The sequence below is a fragment of the Ptychodera flava genome, chromosome 19 (assembly GCF_041260155.1).
Source record: "Ptychodera flava strain L36383 chromosome 19, AS_Pfla_20210202, whole genome shotgun sequence".
Classification (NCBI taxonomy): domain Eukaryota; kingdom Metazoa; phylum Hemichordata; class Enteropneusta; family Ptychoderidae; genus Ptychodera; species Ptychodera flava.
Window position 1 is genome coordinate 7330889 of NC_091946.1, and position 9913 is coordinate 7340801.

Here is a 9913-nt window from a genome sequence, read left to right on the forward strand (position 1 = left end):
AATACGCCAAAACGTACATTCTGAACAAGAGAGTCCTTGCAAAACAATTATTGTGTGACCATGCTCATTCAAATCGTGCATACTATGAGAGTGTGTTTTCTGGGTGAAGGATTATTCAAGAATAATGCTGTCTCTGTATCTTGTCTGCTGAACGTTTTGCAAAGCAAAATATCATGAATGACTTGATATATAATTTTACATTACTAAAGATCACAAAAGGTACATGTTGATAAGGTTATAAAACACAGTACATACATTACTTGAGTAGCTTTGAAAATCAGAAATGGATTTGCAGAAGAACTGTCTGATTTAACTCAAGTATATACACGCTTAAAATCGTAATAAAATGTTTGCACGTATGATTAGGACATCTTTTAAAATCTAAGTACGCTTGTCGTCTTTTAAAATAGTTGCAGTCATTCGAAGCAAACAATTATACTTTTATCCTAACGACAATTTACATTTATTTTTGAGTAATTATTCAATGAAAGTGGATATGTGTGTACGGTTTTGGGTACTAACCTCTTCAGGCTATTTGGTGTAATGCTGATTTCAATTCTATTGATGTGAAACAAGGCTTATACTAACGATATGTCTGTAATCGTTCAAAAACCAGCACAGACGTCTGTAAGACCACTCTAATCTCAAGGAACTATTCTTGTCAATAACGGACAATATTTCATTCTTTATTTTTCCATCCTCATCAAAAGAAATAAAGTCGAATGTTATTGAAGACAGGCAACATTTCCCATCTATCATATCCTTACTTACAGGAACCAGCACTTAGTGACGGATGACTTAAGTATCAATCCTGGTTTTTCTCCTGCCATTAGACGGTTTTTGCGCTCCTTATTAAGTAATCTTACGGTAAGTTCCTTCAATGTTGACTTTGTCTTTAAATATTTATGGAATTGATCATAGTCATGTTCTGACGCTTGTAACATAACAGTGAGTGTTTTTAGCCGACTATCGGGCTGATTTCATCTCGGACGGTAAGATCACATATACTTTAGCACTGCGTGAAAAGGCTAAAATACAGAGTGTATTGACCCTGTATTTTGGCTGTATTTGCTGCAAATTCAGACAGATACAGGTAAATACAGCCATGTATTTATGGTAAATACAGGGAAATTCAGCCTGTATTTACCTGTATATGCACTATTGATACATGGTAAATACATCTCCTGTATTTGCCTATATTTACTGTAAATAAAGGACTACATTTGCCTGTATTTACGTGTATTTCCAGCCAATGTGCTGGCAGCGCTTCCTGCTTTTTTAAGGATTTACATAAATTCCGGTTAATACAGTTCTGTATTTATATGCCAACATTACCATATATGGCATCTGTAATTATTCATATTTGAGCTTCTCAAAAGTTAGAATGCTGGCAGTGAACAATACTGGATTTTCATGGAATAATTTTAGCCACTGGATCAATGAAAGCCCGATGAGAGGCGTGTACCAATCTACTAGGCACATGATTTCATTTCACCAGCTTAGGACAGTAAATGAGTTACTGCTACAAATAAAAACATTGCATCCGATTTTAAACTGGGGGATCGCCGTTATGATTTAATATTCAAATGATGTCAGGGCAAGACGAACTCATCTGGGTTAAAAGTTGTCTATATTTCTATAGACCTTTTACCAACATGATGACATGATATTGTCTCTTCTAATCACTAAATAGCCAGAAGCAGTGTCACTTATCACACACATTCAACAAATATTTTACACAGCAAATATTTACCAAGAAAAATTAAAATATTTATTTCAAAACTAAAATTTAATCAGAGTTTTAAAAATAAATATACAATGGAATAAAAAGAGCCACTAAAACTGTAAACAATACTTCAAAATAGTTGTATGTTGCACAGATTTTGGAATTACTGCACTGCCCTTTTGGAAATTTTTCTTATCTAGTATAGCACATGTTCTTTTTGTTTGGAAAGAAAACAAGCAATGTTGCAGCTGAGAGATCCCCTTCGTGATATTGGCATGCATACAACACATCTGTGGGGATAAACATATATCAGAAGACAACTTACTCAGATCACACGTGGCAACCTGCGTGCAAAATTTGAAAGCAATAAGTCGAGTGGCAGTTTCTCAGAAGATATTTTTTCCATTAAAAGGGCAAAACTTTCACCAAAATACAATTACATGCAAACTTCACCATAATTTGATTAAATCTTACTCGGTTGTTTTGCTTCAGGAACCTGCCTAATAAATCTAAAAGCAAATTGACAAGTGATTTGAGAGAAAATTTCCTTTATACCAAAGTTCACAACAAGTTAATTGGCAAGTGGTTTTAAGTGGACGGCTAAGAGATAATCAGCTATTTGAAAACTTTGAGTCAACTGTACATGTGGTGGTGAAAACTGGGCAATCATAATGCGTTGATGAGATGAGATCTGCTGCGTATTTCCTCACTGTTTTCAGATGCAATGAGTAGAATGACTGCCTTCCTCTTAGAATTTTAAAATACACTTTTTCTGTTAGACAGGCATCTAATGTACATAAAAGTTCATTCAACGGGTTTGCTCTTCAAGCAGGAGACCACAAGATGACAAATCCACCCTCCTCTTCTTCATCTTAAATCAGTTCAGGAGTAAACCCGTCAAAAGAGTCATGTTGTCATCATTCAGAAACACACGACGAATCGTCTTCATGGCCTGCGAGACAAAATAAATTGAAAACAGATTAGTAAAAAGGGTAACTAATCACAGAGGCAGTAAATGAATAAATAAGAGATAAGGGTCATCGCGTAACTGAATAACAGTGTTATTTAAATTTGTCTTTGCAATTATCTATGAAAATTGTGTGATATTTCTATCTCTTGATTCTTCGTTTTCAGCTTCTTAACATTGCTGAAAGAGATGTCATTATTTGCTGCATTAACATTGGCTATACTGCATTATTTGAAAGTATCAGTGCAAAAGTATCAGATTAACTTTGGTGTCACATAAAAGAGACCTAAATTTGTCTTTGCAATTATCTATGAAAAACTGTGTGATATTTCTCTCTCTTAATTCTTCATTTTCAGCTTCTTAACATTACTGCAAAAGATGTTATTATTTGCTATAAAACAATACTGCATTAACATTGGCTAAAGGAATTGTGTGAAAGTATCAGCGCTAAAGCATCAGATTAACTTTGGTGTTACATACAGAAACACAAATTTTTAGAAGTTTGGAAAGGTTTGGTCAGGTGTGAAAAGCGTTCCCCCAGGAATTTCTGATAGCAAAGTGGCTAATTTGCATAACAATATAATTAATTATAGTAGTGGCCATCGCTGAATGGCAACTGAGTGAATGGAGATACATGTGCCTCTCAGAATGCTACCAAAAAGACCTCCAAAATTGAATGCGGGCTCTTCCCATCATGGAACCATAATACATAGTACATAAATTTGAGATATAAGAATTAAGAGTCTGGTCAGATTCAGATTTATCAAAAATCATAGCAACATATTCATACAATTACTGCAATTTGAAAGTAAAACAAAAGACAAAAACGCATAGTCTTCTCAATCTCAAGACTTCAGTTTCACAATCCCCTGACCTTTTCAAGTCGGGGTTAAACAAACGGTAGAACGTAAACAATTCATGTTATACTTTGTCTTTTAGGGCCTATGCGTGTATATTTGCCTGCAAGGCATTTACACTCTTCCCTGGGTCTGATGTACGGCATGACATGAAAAGGTCACATTAGCATAAAGGGCTTTGGAACAGGAAGCTAGGAATTTGGTGTTCATTTGCACATGGAGCTCCATGATTTGCAACAGTCAGGAATATTGGTGAATGAAAACATATAAAAATGTTAGATACTTGTACCTGATAAAGACATTTCTATACAGAGCTATACAAGAAAAAGTATCAAAAACACTGGGACTTGAGAGGATAACGATACATACCTGGATTATAACAGCTGTCCAGCTGATGTTGTGTAACTATGAAAACGGCGATTTAGGTACTTGTCGACATGTCGCTGTTGTTGAAAAGATTGCTCTCTTCCGTCCAAGGTTTCGAAAATGGGTTGTATAGTTTCGCCCTGGTTAAACTGGGTTGAACTGAGAATAAAACGTGTTGCTTGTCGAAGTGGACGGCTCGTAACTGTGTGACGACCCACTCCGAAGACTAACTACAACTTTAACACAGGTACATCATAGTCATCTTGGTGGCGCTTTACTCTTTACGACCCCTTAAGTGCTCAAATATTCACAGGGAGATTTTGCTTAAAAGTTATTATTAGTTATGTTCATTTACGACAAAATGCAATTTTTGTCACTCTCGTAAGACAAAAATATTACACAGTGCACCATATATTTGTGATTCAGCAGATTAATTAAGTGACAAGCTCGACCTTATTTACGAGGAAAAGGCTAGGTGGTCAATTTTTATATACAGACATGCCTGTCCCGTCCGTCTAATTACAGATTCACTGACTCGTTCTTGCCCTTTGGGTCAATCTATAAAAGTATTTTCATCTTCAATATTCCGTGTAAATTTGACCGATATAGTATCCTAAATTACTCTGGCGGGTTCCTTGTGAAAGTACACAGATGTGACAGATGCAATAAACCGGAAAGTTGACGAGATATTTGGCAAAACAACCATGTGTTGGCCTGAGATACGACGGAGGCTAAAACCTTCATACTGACTGAGGACAGAGTATTCACACATGGAAACGGAGATGTCAAGGAAAGGCGAAGTTTACTTTTTAGAAGAATAAAACGTATATTCTCGTTATGTCAGTCAATAAATCGATATATTTTCGTTCCCCGTTTGATGAAATCCTAGAAGTCTCACGTCTTGGGACGGCCGACTGTGATTAGATATTTGACACATGCTTTGATTAAAAGTATTTTTATCTTCAATATTATATTCTTATTTGGCCGAAATAATATCCCAATCTAACATTACAAATACGTAGCCCGTGCTTCAAAGTTGATACTTGGCGAGATGTTTTGCAAGAAATGGCGAAGAAATGTTGTATAAGCACGGCCGCGTCCTGAACCAGGTCTATCTACTATGTGTGTGCACAGACAAGGAGAAGTATCTGTGCGAGATTGAGAGAAATAGATTTCACAACAAGCATGTGTGTCTAGGCAAATGCGATAAATCAGTTCAGTTGAATAAAACAAAACTTTTTTTCGTCGGGAGAAAATGAACTATACATTCATGATTTATGCAATCCATCATCGGGGCACAGCCTCGCCTTCACATGCAGGACTAAGCTATGAATTCTTGACCACTTGACGGGGGATTCGATTGAGAAACTAGAAAATAAAATTTCTTGCGCCGCTGTCGGACTCAGTCGCGATGTCTTTCAGTTTTGAATGAGCACTTTTACGGTGAAAAACGTAGAACCCCTAAGTTTATATTTTTGATTCGATATACGACTGTACGGTACACTGTCGGATGAACGGATATATCAGACGTATCATGTTCTCAAAATCAATATAAATTTCACCAAAGACACGTCGCTGGTGTCTCTTCCTGAACGTCCTTCGAATTCGACCTATACTGTTGTTAGTTTTGACATAGACCCTCGAGAATGTCTCGAGGGTCTATGGTTTTGAGGACCAAACAAGCCTCACGGTTGTAAAATTTCTACAACTAACTATCGCCTGCTGTTGCTATGTATAAAAAATCACGCTGTTTCTCTGAAGTCGGTATCATTTCTCCGTCATGTTTCATTCCACGGTCCCTCCCGTGTTGTCATACACATTCAGCGGTAAAAATTCATATTGCCATTCAATATGAACTTGCTCGTGCGTTAAAGTTTATAGACTTTCAATGGCGATAACTTGCTCCATGCCTTGACATGTCATCAGTTACGAATTCTACTGGCTTTCAAGACTAAAGACGCGATATTACCAGCGTTGTTCCTGTTCTGAATGTCTGATATGGAACACGGCAGGAATACCCGTTCAGAAATGGACATCAACATTGAGTTGTGACCACGAACCCAAAATAAATGTCGACAAACCAAAACATCGAAATGGCTAGAGTGAGAGAGAGAGAGAGAGAGAGAGAGAGAGAGAGAGAGAGAGAGAGAGAGAGAGAGAGAGAGAGAGAGAGAGAGAGAGAGAGAGAGAGAGAGAGAGAGAGATTTTACGTTTCCACGAACCGATCATGTTCTTTCGGAAATCGCCGTCGGGTTGCACGATTACGCTGTACGATTACGAAAATGTACGGATACTTTCCTGAAATTTGATTGACATTAAAACATGTAGAACACAGCAAAAGAGTTAAAGTCTTCTGATGTTGGTTTCGCAAGTTTGCAAACTTAGAATACTCACAGGAAAATGGTCGCCATGGTCTTTTCAGACTGTTAAAATTCTTCAACATCGCGTTTCTTACGATAGGTGATGTCAATTATAATTATTTGATCGACGTAGATAATGCACTACACGTCTCGATCATATTACCTGCCTGCCACAAGTTACTATTTATTTTCTATTTACTATTTATTTTCAAAGGCCGACACAACTTACGCGACGTCCATCGATCAGCCGGTCGCGACGTGTCTTGAAACAGCGGCCACTTTGATTTCGATATGCCCCAGATCTACTGAATGACGACCATTTGTCGATGTCGGGGCGCCAAAAAATTCACCCATCCTTTGAAGCAATCTCCATATAAAAACATGTTTCATGTGAAATTTCACAATCGTCTCGTCTATTAATTCGACCATTTATTTCGGCGGTGTTAGTTTACTATTAAATTTGATCCGACGATTTAAAATCATAATCATTTTTGTGCTCGAATTACATGGGTTTTTACGGTGATATTAAGATCCCGTACACATTGACAACGCTGGGTTTTTACCCGCAATTTGGCAATTAAGTGAACAACTGAAGTGCGTCCAGCACATGCCCAATTTTCAGTCTTGAGACAGGAAGCTGAACAAGCGTACGGTCCGACAAACAAAACTGGCATGAAATGGCTGTGCATGTGGCTTCGAAACATGCCTTTATCACGACTCGACACTCCCTGCGGACTAACCGCCGTGTTCTAACAACATCGAAACCACAATTTGTATATTGCGTTGATTTGGGTCACCTTAGCCTTTACAGTGGACGGTGTGAGGGTAATAGCACCAAACTCTTGACCGGTGACATTTTTGCCAGGGCGTTAATAAAAGTTGGGTTTGTCACTGTTGTCTATGCTGTGGGTTGGTGTTGACCTGGCTGGTTAGGCAAAAAAATGAATTGTGCTGTTCCGATAACATTGTTTTCAAAAATAGGGTGGGTAGGTCGGCAGGAATTTTTTTCCAAAACATTTTTAATTTTAAATATGCATTTCTCAGGGGTTCAGGGCGGTCAAACACTGGCCACAACATTTCCAGAAAAATGTATCATACATATAAAAGGAAAACGAAACTTAAAAAAACATCTTTGTTCAAGCACAGTCCGTGGATAGAGGGACTGTGGTTCAAGCAAAAATCAAATGCCAAGTAACGAATGCGTGATTTTATTGATTTTTTTCTCTTTTTTTTTACTTCCGTGTTTACGTAGCTCTAAAAAGTTTAGGGTCGGCAGTTTAAAATAGGGTAGGTCGGGCTATCGGAACAGCACAATTTTTTGTTAGGCCTCACCATAGACCCTCCGAGGGTCTATGGCCTCACCCACTGACAAAAAGTGGTTAGTGCCAGGGCCTGTACGGAGGCTGCGGGCTTGTCAAACACCTACTTGTGTCAACAGATTAGTCAATTAGCGGGCGCTTATCTAACAGGTAGCTGTTGAATAAAAACAATACATTGATTATAATAGGAAGAATGGTAAATTAGGTGGCAAGGTGGTGGACTGTGCAGACTGCATGTCTGGAGGCACATCAAAATATGATCTGAGGTTGACACAGTATAAAACACATTACAGCAATAGAAAACAAATTTGTATTAGGGAATGTGCTGTTCCGATAACATTGTTTCAAAAATAGGGTGGGTAGGTCGGCAGGAATTTTTTTTCCAAAACATTTTTAATTTTAAATATGCATTTCTCAGGGGTTCAGGGCGGGCAAACACTGGCCACAACATTTCCAGAAAAATGTATCATACATATAAAAGGAAAACGAAACTTAAAAAACATCTTTGTTCAAGCACAGTCCGTGGATAGAGGGACTGTGGTTCAAGCAAAAATCAAATGCCAAGTAACGAATGCGTGATTTTATTGATTTTTTTTCTTTTTTTTTACTTCCGTGTTTACGTAGCTCAAAAAAAATAGGGTCGGCACTGTAAAAATAGGGTAGGTCGGGCTATCGGAACAGCACATATTTTTTGTTCGGCCTCGCCATAGACTCTCGAGGGTCTATGGCCTCACCCACTGACAAAAAGTGGTTAGTGCCAGGGCCTGTACGAAGGCTGCGGGCTTGTCAAACACCTACTTGTGTCAACAGATTAGTCAATTAGCGGGCGCTTATCTAACAGGTAGCTGTTGAATAAAAACAATACATTGATTATAATAGGAAGAATGGTAAATTAGGTGGCAAGGTGATGGACTGTGCAGACTGCATGTCTGGAGGCACATCAAAATATGATCTGAGGTTGACACAGTATAAAACACATTACAGCAATAGAAAACAAATCTGTATTGGGAAATGTGTTATCTCCAATACAAATCTGTATTGGGAAATGTGTATTTTATCTCCAATACAGCCTTAAAACATTTCTGGTCAGCGCGATCGCTTTTTACCTCCATAAACACGGGACCGTGACATACACTCAGTGTATCGTGCCTGGTTGAACAATTTCCCTGGGCTGCCAGTGAATTCCTGTCCTGCCAAACAGATATATTCTCTTCTTTTTTTAATGACAAAATTCTTTCAGTACATGTGGAAACATGGTGAAATAATTTGACAGAGTGAATAGATTGTGGCATAGTCCTTGTGGCGTTACATTTCTCATTCATAATACCGACAACGACTCTGTAAAAATGTAAAAACTATGAGAGTGTAAACCTGTGAAACTATGACAGCCAATGATGATCACAGAAGCAAGACTTGGTCACCGTCCGTGGGTGGAGGGACTGTGGCTTGGTACGTTGGTTTGGGTCAAGGTGACCAAGTCACAGTCATCTCGACCACAAACATCTCTTTTTTTACATCCATTCCCAAGTCAACCCTCATTTTTACGTTCATATCTCCAATCACTGAAGAGATTATCTGCTACTCTTTCCATGTTCAAATATACCTCATTCTGCCGATCTATGCCCCAAATTCCAAGACGGAAATTGGCTCAAAAATATAATGTGATGAACCACAGTCCCTCTCTGTGGATGAACAATGCAAGCTATGAGTCTCCATTGTGAAAAATGACGGCTGGCATGCATCCGGACATACCCCCAAACAGTGATAACCAGTGAAGCCAATTTACGGCTTCTGTATTGCAGTTTAGCCACATCATGGAGGTCTGCCCATACCTTGATGGCTACATCAAGCCTAAGAAAAGTGAATAAAAATGGTACATTTTACCAAGACGACAAAGTTTCAAATAACATATAAACATATTGTACAATTACTGTACATGAAACAATCACTGCCTTGCATAACACAGATCGATCTGCATACCAGCAGCACACTAGCATGTTTGCCGCTGCTGTTTAAAATGTGATAATAATCAGGCAAAATCACTGATAACAAAATTTTGATAGTTTACTGACGACTGTAACTAAGGAACGATTAGTATGATCTAACAAAAAATCACAGTCATTACCCCCGTGTCAGAACACAATAATCGATGGTTACATTGGCAGAAAACACCAACCGTCAACTTCCGATCTATTGTGAACTTTTTGAATTGCAAACTAAATAAAATGCTATATATCTAAAACAAACTTTTGAAAAATTGTTCTCGACAAATTTCATAGATCAAATCACTCACTACAATCGTACTTAAGCTTTTTTCT

At 38.0% G+C, this 9913-nt stretch overlaps 1 long non-coding RNA gene across 1 annotated transcript; it reads right to left on the minus strand.

The window, feature by feature from the left end:
* Positions 1-1748: 1748 nt before the first annotated feature.
* LOC139118471 (uncharacterized) lies at positions 1749-4184 on the minus strand. The gene is made up of 2 exons (XR_011548737.1): positions 3920-4184; positions 1749-2678 (listed from the first exon to the last, which is right to left on the minus strand). It is a non-coding gene; the product is annotated as an uncharacterized lncRNA (long non-coding RNA).
* Between the last annotated feature and the right edge of the window lie 5729 nt (positions 4185-9913).